The sequence below is a fragment of the Gossypium arboreum genome, chromosome 3 (assembly GCF_025698485.1).
Source record: "Gossypium arboreum isolate Shixiya-1 chromosome 3, ASM2569848v2, whole genome shotgun sequence".
Taxonomy (NCBI): domain Eukaryota; kingdom Viridiplantae; phylum Streptophyta; class Magnoliopsida; order Malvales; family Malvaceae; genus Gossypium; species Gossypium arboreum.
The window spans coordinates 10566485-10579689 of record NC_069072.1 but is presented as its reverse complement, the minus strand read 5'-3'; positions in this window follow the sequence as shown (position 1 = coordinate 10579689).

Sequence of the window (13205 nt, the reverse complement as noted above, 5' to 3'; positions counted from 1 at the left end):
AGCAGGGATGAGGAGTGTAAACCCCTCAATTCACCATGATCACGCACCAGAGAAGTAAGCCGAGCTTAGACTATAAATAAGCGCTTCTCGGGAGGTACCCCGAGCACTAACGGTGCTAACTTCTTTAAATTTTAGTCTTTAACATTTAATTAACTAACTGAGTCACTGAACACAGGATTTTTCAGAACCACACGGCCAGGAACACGGCATACCGTAGGCCGTGCACATACCACGGGATGAAACACGACCGTGTGATACGGCTGTGTAAAAACAGGGCAAAAATTTCTTCCCTAACACAGGATGCAATAAGTTGCAACGGCTGTACGACATGGCCGTAGGCAAAACTGCCAAAATAACACGGGCGTGTGACACGTCCGTGTTTTGAAACTGTGGGCAAACCTGTCAATTTAGCACGGGCGTATGCCTTCATACACGTGCGTGGGAGAAGCGAGCGAAGATTGACACGGTCGTGCAACATGGCCGAGTACACTGATGCGTCCAATTTCAAAAACCACGAAATGCACGGGCTAAAACGAAGGCACACAGGCATGCCCCACAGCCATGTGCCCCAATTTCTCTATAAACACCTATTATCTATCTTAGCTTTATCTTTATATTTTGAAATTACTTTTTATTTCTTGTTTATACTATTTTATCTTGAGTTTTTACAATTTTCAATTTTAGCTATTTCATTACGAGTAATTATGTTTCCTTATAGTTCCTAATTTTATAGTTCCTAATTTTGTCACAGTTATAAAAAGCTCCAAAGCTCATCGTCACATAGGAACTAAAAACTCCACCGGGAAAGGTTCTCCACGACTACCATGTCATGTTCGACCACGACCATAGCTACCACCAGATATAATATTATTTTGGCGCAGGACTTATGGACTAATGAACCTCTACCACCACCGGAGTATCCTCCTCCACTCTCACGCCGATTATTCTCCAAAACTCTAGTGCAAGGAATTCATTCATCATTCAGGAAGTTTCACTTCTCTCTCTATCTTATGATTATCAATCTATCTTTTTCAATATATCTACCTTTGTACATTGAGGGCAATGTACATATTAAGTGTGGGGTGGTCTTTCATATCGTTATTAGAAATCCCTGAATTGTGTCTTATTCTCATGTGACCTTCTAATGCCATGGTTAGAATGAATTTTGATTAATTTATGATTTTTATTGATATATCTTGAATTAAAACTTAGGCATTCATGCATTGATTGTTTAAACTTTAAGATATTAAAGAATCAAACATGATAAGTTGACTTTTGAATTTAAAATTTTATAGGTTGTTTCTCCCAAGTTTAGGTATTATCTTGAGTTGAAATTCACAGGTTTAAACATCAAAAAGCCGTAATTTTTGTGAGATTTTGAGCCTTTAGAGCACCTACTATTTCTTTCATGCTCACTTTTGTTGTTGCTTTGAATGCGTCAGTATTGAATTGTTATTATAGAACTTGCTTGACTATGCATGTCAAGACCACACCATTTGATTTGATATGTCAAAATGATAAAGGCACTTAGGTTTAACCCACTCACTCCACAAAAGCCTACCTTCATAATTAACTCTTAGTAAACCCCTTTGAGCCTAACAAGCCATTAATTGATTTACCCTCAATATTAACCCATAAACTATTATTGTTGAAATCCCCTAATTTGATCCCTATTTTTGTCGAGATTTGATTTGAACTAATTGCTTAACTATGCTTTGCTCTTCTATGTATTTGACTTGTTCTTAAAAAAAAAGAAAAAACATTCATACTTACATATTAGTAGTAATTCGGTAGTGCTGAGCCGCAGTATCTAAATTCCATCTTTTGAGAAGAAGCTCACTTGTACTCAATTGATGTTTAATTACTTTTTCTAGTTAGGCAATTTTTCAATTCAATCTTGATTCTAACTTTTTCTTTCAGCTTGTGACCACACCCCTAACCAAAGCCACGTTACAACCCTTTAAAGACCTTTTAATTGATGTTCATTTCAATATATAGTGGTGGAGATTTGATTTTCATGCAAGCCTATGGTAATGACTTTTCATTATTGACTATTGAGTGCTTAATGTATTGTCCTTAAACACCTCGAGTGATTTGAGTGAATCTTTAGTGTGGATGTGAAACTCTGTGATATTTTGAGCCAAAGGTAATTACTTAGATGAGGGGAGACACCTATGCTTTCATGATAAAATACTCAACTTGGAATGTTTTGGAACTTTGATGCTCTTTCAGTCAAATTCTCAATGTATGATTACTTATGGATTATTTTGAGATATTATTAATAGGAATTATAAGTTAAGAAGAATTTATTTTGATTGTGAGTTGAAGTTTTGCTTGAGGACAAGCAAATGCTTAAGTGTAGGTGTATTTGATAAACTGTAATTTATACATATTTTTACCCCATACCTAACGCATTTAAGGATGGTTTCTCCTTAGATTTGGTGAACCCAATGCTCTTAATCCTTTAATTTCATGTTTATATTTAGAAGAGCATAGGAGAGTAAAAAGAGTGAGAAACGGGTCGAAAACGGAGAAAATGGACCCACATTGGAAAACAACATGACCTGGACTTCCTCACACGGGCGTGTCACACGACCGTGTCAATTTGGCAGGATTGAAGCACGACTTACACGGATGGATCACACACCTGTGCCCATTTAACAGCCTTGATCACGGCCTTCAATAATCGCACACGGGTGTGTCACACGGGCGTGTCCCTGCTGAACCCAAATTTAGTCCAATTCGGAAAAGGCCAATTTTGAGGGCTCTTAGGCATTCCAAAGCCTATTTAAACACTTGATGAGGTACTTAGGAAGGGGGAGGCAGAGGAGGAAGCAAGAAATTACTCAAGGAAAGCCGATTGATCGATCTCAAGAGTCAGATTCATCATTAAGACTGGGGATATCCCTTCAAGTTCCTTCAGGAGTTTTGGATTTTCTTATGTTTTGTTATCTTTATGCTTTTGAGATGTTTTCTTTCATAAGTATGAACTAAACCCCTAAATACCTAAGGGGAATGAAATCTAAGACAGATCTTGTTATTATTATCTGAATTGTATGATAAATATTTGACTTGTTTTTAATTATGTGTTCTCAATTCTTGTTTTGATATTCCAGGATATGGATTCAAGTTAAGCTCTTATTCAGAGGAGGAATAGACCCTGTCTAAGAGTAACTTTGTCATAATTAAGCGGAGTTGATTGCGCGCCTAGAGATAGGGTGACAAGATTTTGCCGGATTAGGGTAAAACCTAATAAGGGAATCCATAGATCGAGTTAATGCAATTCTAGGGTGTTAATTAGAAAGAGATTTCAATTATTCAACCTAAGGTTAGAAGTTATTAGTCTCGAGAGAGATAATAATATAACTTAGGGATTTCTACGGATCAAGTCAAATGAATAAATCATCTGATTTAGAGTCAAATAACAAGTGAAGTCTAGGTGGATTCGTCCTTAGGTATTGTCTCAATCAATCGAATTTCCCAAAAGTATTTTCCCAAGTTTTTCTTTCTGTGCATTCTTAGTTAGTAATTAGTTTAGACAACCAAACCTCTTAAATTTTAGGCTAGATAATAAAAAGGAAGTAAATACTAGTACTCGTAGTTCCTTTGGGTTCGACAATCCGGTCTTACTGAACTATACTACTGTTCGATAGGTACACTTGCCTTAATCGTGATAATAAGTTAGTCTCAAGAACGTTTCATTTATAAATCTTTAAAACCTGTTACGAATATCATGCATCAAATAACCATGTTGTTATAGCATAACAAACTTGCAGAAAATTTATTCTTTAAAACTATAATAATAAAATTAAAAGATCAGTTATTCCCTTCAGAGGTGCTGAAGAAATTACAACTTCTAAGTGAGTTGTACCAAAGATGCCATAATCATCTTTTTCATTCTCACAAAAAAAATTTGTCTCTATTTTCTTCCCTTTTTCCTTCAATTATTGTTGATATTGTTGCACAAGATGCTTTGGTGTACGACAGGTATGGAACTAATGGTTTTTACCTCCACAACGATAACATAAACTTTCCACTTTCCTAGTTGTATTTTTATCATTCTTTTCATCCTTACGATCCCACTTCTGGGGGGTTTTCCTGAAATGACCACCTCGTTCACGTCCACATCCTCGACCATGACCACGACCATGACCACAATCATTTCCTCGACACGACTGCTAGTGTGGCCTTTACCGTTTCCATTTTACGATGTCACATTCACTTCAAGTAATGGAATAGAGCTAGTTGGACGTGAATCATGATTTTTCATTAACAGTTCAATATTTTGTTTAGCCACAAGAAGACAAGATTTTAACTCAGAATATTTCTTAAAACTTTTTCCATGATATTGTGTCTACAGGAGAACATTATTTGTATAACACCCAAACTCGGCTTAGACGTTATAGCCGAATCTGATGATGTCACAAGGAATGAATTTTGAAAACGTAGTCGTCATGATAAAGCCCTTTAGTTATCAGTTTCATATTTGCTTAGAACCATGGTCAAATATTTATTTACTTAGTTATTTTTCCTTTAAAACGTGTTTTACAACGGAAGCTCGTGAAAAACCATTTAATTCTAAAACTTTGTTTTTGAAATCATGATTTCACAAAATATTTTATCATAGCATGCAGATGATAAGCAAACCAAAACCACAGTTAAAAATCATAAAGTCTAGAGAGTCCCAGAAATTACAAACTCTCAACATATCACCTAAAATATAAAATAAAATTATAAATCGAAAACTTAAACAGTTTTATGGAAAGGTGATCACCGTTGAGTCCCTGCTGCACCGATCCGCCTAAGACTGTGGATAACCTGTACAAAATAAAAAGAAAATGGTGAGTTTACGTAAACTCAGTGTGTAATCCCACATAATTAAGCATGCACACAACCAGAAAATCATAATCAGTCAGATACAGATTCGGGCTTAAGCCCATTACAGATACAAATACGGATATACAATTCAGAATCAGAAATCAGATATCCTACCCCTATCCTCTACACACCATCTCCGACTATCCCTACACACCATGTGGGGTCTAAAACACCCACCCAGCCCTACACAGCGTGTTGTACTGATGTAGCACATAACAGATATAATGCAGCTATGTTGCCAGATAATAGGCATAAATTGCCTTTCAGAACACTTCCTCCAAAATACATCATCTATCAAATACAAAAATATACAAATACAGATCAACAGTCTAACATGCTCACATGCTTACATATAAGCGTACATAGATAACATATATGTAGATAATATTGCAAGTAGACGTGCATCAATATCCTAATCAGATCAGTATATCAAGTAAACAGATCATCAAGTTTAGGATTTATCTAGCCCTTACCAACCCTACAGTAGGCCCATAGTTGTTTGGGACAACCTGTGCAACCATAAGGAAAAATTCAGATATATGGGCCAACACGCCCGTGTGGGCCCACACCCCCAGATTGGCCTTGCCCATGTGGCCCAAATGGCCTGGTGCAAAATCCACACGCCCCTGTGGCATGCCCATATGGGCCCATATGCCCAACTTGGCCTAGCCCGTGTGTCTCACACGGCCACACCTTGACCATTACACGACCATGTCGTCGCACACGGCCTACCACGCGGCCGTGTGGCGTCGACAGATTGTAATTTTGCTTTCATCGAATCCCGTTTTTCTGCGTTTTGGGTACACACTTAGTATTGTTCTGATGCAAACACACTTTTAAATAGACCGACACCTAAAATCGATACCACAAGTCTTCCAAATTTAGTTATAACCCTCTATTAAATCAAAATTCCAAAGTCAACAATAGTCCAAAATGAGCGTTTGACACTTACCCCAATGCCCCGAATGATTCCACCTAAGATTCCGAAAAAGAAGAGCCCCGTCCTTCACGGTTCATTGCTGCCAAAACCCAGAATTTAAACTAATGAAAAATAACATCACAAGAACGGTACTAAAACAAAAAAACCCTCTTAACTCGAGTAAAAACTTACCCCCACTTACCAAAGCACAAGCAATCGAAAAGCCAGAATACCAAAGTTGAACAATTAAATTGGCAACAAAAGAAAATGCAAGGGAGAGGAAAAATGAAACCAAAGTAAGAAGTTCTTTTTTCGAGAGAAAGAGGAAGAGAACTAAAATTCTTTGAAAACACAAAAATTAAAACTGATACAACACTATCCTAACCCCCCACTAATATCTCAATCTCAACTTCCTCAGAGTTCTAATTCTATTGAAATTCGTCCAGTTAACCGAGCAAAAATAAACTCCCTTGCTCGCGTAGGGATTCGAACACTTGACCTCCATCACACCAATTCCGTTACCACTCGAACCAGTAGGCTCATTCTGATATGAATTTACAGATAATTAAATATAAGCCTACTGAACAAAGACAAGGCTTAGTTCCAAAAATAACAAAATTTGCCCAAGCTAAGGCTTGAACTTGGGACCTCACACACATACCTAGAACACTTAACCACTGAACCAGATACACAGTTGTGTTAAAAATTTATAAAAACCAAAAATATATTATTTGGGGCGTCACAACTCTACCCCCTAAAAGAAATTTCAACCTCGAAATTTACCTAATCAGAACAGATAAGGATACTACTGACGCATCGAGTCCTCAAGTTCCCACATGGCTTCCTCAGAGCCATGATTCTATCACAGAACCTTTACTAAAGGAAAAGGCTTCCTCCTCAAAACCTTAATATCTCGATCCAGGATCCGAACTGACTCCTCCTCAAAAGTTAACTCCAATCTCACCTCTATCTCCTCAACAGAGAAACATGAGATGGATTAGATCAATATTGCTTCAACATCAAGACGTGAAAGACATCATAGATACGATCCAACTTTGAAAATAGCTCCAACTGATAAGTAACCGATTCCACACACTTTAGAATCCATAAACCTAGGGCTTAACTTGCCTTTACAACCAAAGCTCAGAACCTTCTTCCACGATGAAACCTTAAGAAATACGAAGTCCCCACAGAGTACTCAATATCTCGTCTCTTCAGATCAGCATACGATTTCTGCCTATCAAATGATCCCAAATCAATCTAACTTTATCCTCGATCTCAGAAACCAACTCAGGACCCAAAACCTGACGTTCATCCAACTCAGTCCAATACAAAGAAGTATGACACTTATGCCCACACAGAGCCTTGTAAGGTGCCATCTAAATACTAGCTTGGAAACTGTTATTTTAGGCGAACTTAGCTAGAGGCAAATAATCCTCCCAACTACCTCAGAAATTAATCACACAACTCCGATGCATATCCTCCAGTACCTGAATCACCCTCTCAAATTGACCATCTGTCTGAGTATAGAATAGAGTACTAAAGTCTAACCTTGATCCCAGAGCCTCGTGCAATTCTTCCAAAATTGAAAAGTGAAGCAAGGGTCTCTATCATAAATAATTGAGACAGGAACCCTATATAGTCTTACTATCTCAGAAATATACAACATCGCTAGCTTCTGCAGTGAATAATCAGTTCAAACCAGAATAAAGTGAGCAGACTTGGTCAATCGATCCACGATGACCCAAACAGAATCCTTCTTAATGGGTGTTAAAGGCAACCCACTGACGAATTCCATCGTCACTCGCTTCTATTTCCAAAAGGGAATCTTAACCGGCTGTAGAAAACCCGAAGGTAAATGATGCTCAGCCTTAACCTGCTGACATGTTAGACAACGAGCAATGAAATTCGTAACCTTATGCTTCAACCCCGACCACCAATACAACTCACGGAGATCATGATACAGCTTATTACCACCGGGATATATAGCATAAAGGCTGTTATGCGCCTCTTTCAGAATCGACTGTCTCAAATTTGAGTCATTCAGTACACAAATCAGCCCTCGAAAATATAGAACCCCATCATTATTCAACCCAAAATCAAAAGAAGTACCACTCTCAACCTGACGTAACCGCACACCTAGTGTCTCATCCACTATGTAACACCTCCTAACCCTTTTCCGACATCGGAATAGGATTACGGAGCATTACCGGTCACTACGGTTTATAACACAAATAAAATAAAATTAAACATTGTATAATTCAGTAATATATCGTATTGATCCCTTTCATGGATATTCAAGGCCATAAAAGATATTAAGAACAGATTGGAATTCAATCAGAAGCTTATAAATTTTTTTTCGTAAAAGTTTCAAAATTTCTCTTAATCAATAGTACAACACGCCCGTGTTGTCACCCTGTATGACTCACACGGCTAGGACATGCCCGTGTCCTCTACTCATGTACTTCTCTAACTTGTTGCCCATGAGCAAACTAGATTTAACGGCCAAGGCACAAGCCCGTGTGCTTAACCCGTGTGGATTTATTTTCAATTCGAACCTAATGCAGTTTTCACACGGCCATGCACATGCCCATGTACTGTGGCGTGTACTTTACACTGCTGAGACACACGCCTGTGTCTCTTCCCGTTTGGCCATACCTGAGCATTCTGTTTACTAGATTTTTAGATGCAGGAGACACACAGTCTACTCACATACCTTTGTAAGGGCTGTGTGTCTCACACGGTCTGATCATATGCCTGTGTACCAGGCTGTGTGGACTTAAAATGAACCTTATAGTCCAAGTTTACCAACCCTACAAAATTTAATAATAAGCAACTTAAAATTCAATCTTTTAACCAATCCAAAACATGATTAAATACATCCATTTCACATTAAAATCATCAATGTTACGATCTAACTTGAGTGTATTAGTAAGTGTTTAACATAGAACCTCCAGACAGTATACTTTGGTATCATTCAAAATCAATTCAAATTAAACTATGAAAAGACCATATTATATGGCATAAGTCTTCAAATATATATAAACCTTTATCATTCTTACACTAATAACATTCATACTCAAAATAATCTCAAAAGACAACCTAGGTAATGCCATTTCTCAAAATAAGATACATCACCAAGTATTTAAGTTCGGGCTTGTCTTGGATGCTGAGTTGTTAGTCGCTTTCGTACCTAACCTGCGTACGGAAACAACCGTACGTTGAGTATTCACTCAGTGGTATTTCTATAAACCAATGCTTAAATCATTATTAACACAAAATGCATTTAAGCTACTAAATTTCAAATCTAATAGCACTAATTATATTTAAAGTTCTTTCTCAATGAAACATTCAGTTCAAATTAATATCAATCAATGACAATCGATTTTCAATACAGTAGCACAGTCATTTAATAGTCCAGTACGGTAATTTACCCCTATTAACATAACTCAGACCTTGGTGGATACACAAATCCAACCAACACACCAGTACGGCACATTGTGCCTAATCGGCATTGCTGGAAAAAACTGTAACAATACGGTACATAGTACCTCATCGGATTAAACCGAAGTATCAATAACAGTATGACACACAAAGTGCCTTATCGACACAAAGTCAAAGTAATGGTACGACACTATTAGTGCCTTATCGACTCAAGGTCGAAGTATCCATGTACATTTCCAATCCTATGGCATGCCAATTATATCCAACCTAGCCCGACACTATTAATAGGGTATTTATTTAACTTAAATTTTTAGATAACAGTCAATATACATTGCAATTCAAATATTCACAACTCAATTCAATTCAATACAATAATAGCTTTATGTAACACCCCTTAACCCTAAATCGTCACCGAAATAAGGTTACGAGGCATTACCAGACTTATACACTAGGATTTATACAAAATCGAGTCATAAATTTGTATTCCAACTTCTCAAATTACACTATAAAGTCCCTAAAATGTGACTACGGGGCCCAATACATGCTTTAGAAGTAATTCGGGAAAAAATCGGCAACTTTGGAAATTTTACCTTGAAGATAAGGGCACACGCCCATGTGGCCTGGGACACATGGCCGTGTGGCTAGCTCGTAGGGTTCCCATGGCTGTGGGGTGATAAACCGTAATTTATACATATTTTTACCCCATGTTTAACGCATTTTATGGATGATTTTTTCATTAGAATTGGTGAATTCGATGCTCCTAATGCTTTAATTTCATGTTTTACACTTAGGAGAGCATAAGAAAGCGAAAGGAACGAGAAACGGGCCAAAAACAGAAAAAAATTGGCTAAAGTATGAAATCAACACGGCCTGCACCTCCTCACATGGGTAGACCACACGGCCGTGTCAATTTGGCAAGCTCGAGCACGGCCTGAACTAATCGCACACGGGCGTGTCCCTGTCGAGCCTAAGTTGAGTCCAATTCAAAAAAGGCTAATTTAGAGGGCTTTTAGGCATTCCAAAGCCTATAAATACACCCTAGAGGAGGAAAAAAATGGAGAACGGAGTAGGAGGTAAGGAATTACTCCAAGAAAGCTGATTGATTCATCTCAGAAGCCGGATTCATCATCAAGACTGAAGATCTCTCCTCAATTCCCCTTCAGGAGTTTTGAGTTTTCTTTATGTTTTGTATTCTTTATTATTCTGAGATGTTTTCTTATTTAGTTATGAACTAAATCCCCAACTACCTAAGGGGAATGAAACCTAAGACGAATCTTGTTATTATTTTCTGAATTGTATGATAAATATTTGAGAAGGTGTCTTCATCATGGGTTACCGCTTTGGCTACAGGTTCAAACGTTCCATAATGGCCTGAATCCTTCAATTCAATAAATGGTTGACGCAGCTGCTGGCGGAACCATCAATCATAAAACACCTGAATATGCCTATGAGTTTATAGAGGAGATGTCACTGAATAACTATCAGTGGCAAGTCATGAGGATAAAGCCAACGAAAATAGTCGGCGTTTAAAACGTCAATTTGGTCACCATGCTCTCTAAACAGGTAGAACTCTTAAATAAAAAGATTGATGGTTTTCTTAGTTCTTCGCAGGTTTACCCAGTAATACAGTGCGATACAGTGCGAAGCAAGTAGAGGTGGAACAAGCCATTTGGAATACCAACCTTACAGCCACAACATGGATAACGAGCAATAAAATTACATGGGTAATAATCCTCGACTTGAAAACAATCGATATAATAACACTTATAATGTAGGTTGGAGGAACCACCACAATTTCTCGTAGAGCGGTCAAGGAAATCAAAGACCACAACCACCTCCAAGCTACCAACAACCACCCTATCAACAGGAAAAGAAGCCGAACCTGAAGAGATGCTCTCAAATTTTATTTTGGTGTCAGAAACTCGTTTCCAGAACACCGAGACAAAGCACTTAAAAATCAACAAGCTTCGATCCCAGGGCTCGAAACTCAGATAGGCCAGCTTTCCAAACTAATTTCTGAACGACCACAAAGGTAGCTTGCCAAGTAATACTGAACCCAACCCAAGGGAACAGGTCAACACAATTAATATTCAAGATGAAGAAGGAGTTGTTGAGCCTAAACCAGAACCGAGGGAAGAAACTGTGGTAAGCAGAAGTCGAGGTGAGGTAGATAACAATAAAAACAAAACGGTAAATGTCGAATATAAACCTCGTGTGCCATACCCCAACTCGACAAGGAAAGACCGCTCAGAGGAATAATTTGGTAAATTCGTTAAACTCTTAAAAAAATTACATATTAACTTACCGTTTATTGAAGCCCTATTGCAGAACACAATGAAATTTTTAAAGGAACTTTTAGCAAATAAGCGAAAGTTGGACGAGGCGTCACACGTGGAGCTAAACGCAGTTTGCTTAGCTATTCTCCAAAATAGACTACTAAACAAACTAAAAGATCTAGGGAGTTTTACAATTCCTTACTTAATTAGTAGTGTAGATGTTAATAATGCATTAACTGATTTAGGGGCTAGTATTAACGTCATGCCCTACAAAATGTTTAAGCAATTAGGTCTCGGGAAACCCAAACAGACTAGGATGAGCATTCAATTAGCAGATAAAACTATAAGGTTCCCTAGGGGTATTATTGAAGATGTACTAGTTAAAATCAATAAATTTATATTTCCCGTTGACTTTATTGTTCTAGATATAGAGGAGGATAGCAACACTCCTTTAATTCTGGGAAGGCCCTTTTTAGCAACTGCTAAAATGATTATTGATGTTGGCACAGGTGAATTCACACTCCGTGTAGGAGACGAAACAATCACCCTTCAAACTCGCAATCCTGGCAACACATCGGGAATTGAAGATGATCATTTAACCCATTCTCCTAGAACTAACAATATGGTACAACCTACTTTACAGGAAATGAGTTTGAAGGAAGCAAATGAGTCATTCTCAAGCAATAGTAGAGGACCTATTAATGAAGATCGAAGATTACAAATCGAGGAACTCGATGAATGGTGGACGCATAAACCAAGAACACCCGACAAACTAAATCTACGACAGAACGAGCTCAATACCTTTCCAAATCAACTTAAGATTGGAGACAGAGTCTTATTAGATACCGCAGATCCCTACATTGTCACTACCACACCGAATGAAGAAATCCCTCTTACGGTACTTAGTATCTTTCCATTCGGTACGGTCGAGGTAAGGCACCCCAAGTTCAGCACTTTTAAGGTAAACAACACCCGTTTAAAACCTTATTTTGATAAGATTGATGACAGGAATGAGGAGTATAAACTCCTCAAACCACCATGATTATTCAAGGGAGAGGTAAGTGAAGCTTAGACCATAAATAAATGCTTCTTGGGAGGCAAACCGAGCACTAACTGTATTAACTTCTTTAAAAATTTAGTCTTCAACATCTAACTTACTAACGGAGTTCTTGAATACAGGTTTTCCACAGGGCCACGGCCACGAGCATGGGCGTGCTTAGGGTCGTACAAAAACAGGGCAAAGATTTCCCTAAATACGGGCTGCGATAAAATGCCACGGTCGTACGACATGGCTGTGGTCGAGCCTGCCAAAACAACACGGGCATGCGACATGCCCGTGTGGAAGAATCATGGTCGAACCTGTTAGATTGACATGGGCGTGGAGATTTCCCACATGGGCGTGGGAGAAGCGAACAATGCCAGACACGGCCTTGCGACACGGCCGTGTTCACCCACATGCCCAAAGAACACGGGCGTGTACTAAATATCAGACGCGCCCAAATTCAAAATTTACGAATCACACGGGCTGAAATTGGGGAACACGGGCGTGTGCTCTGGCCGTGTAGCCCAAAATCTATAAATACCCTGCACTATTCACTTTCTTCCCCATTCAAAAACCCTAACCCTAGCCACGGAAACTCCAAACGACCTCTCTGCCACGCCCGTGCGCCGCTTCCCATCATTTTTGA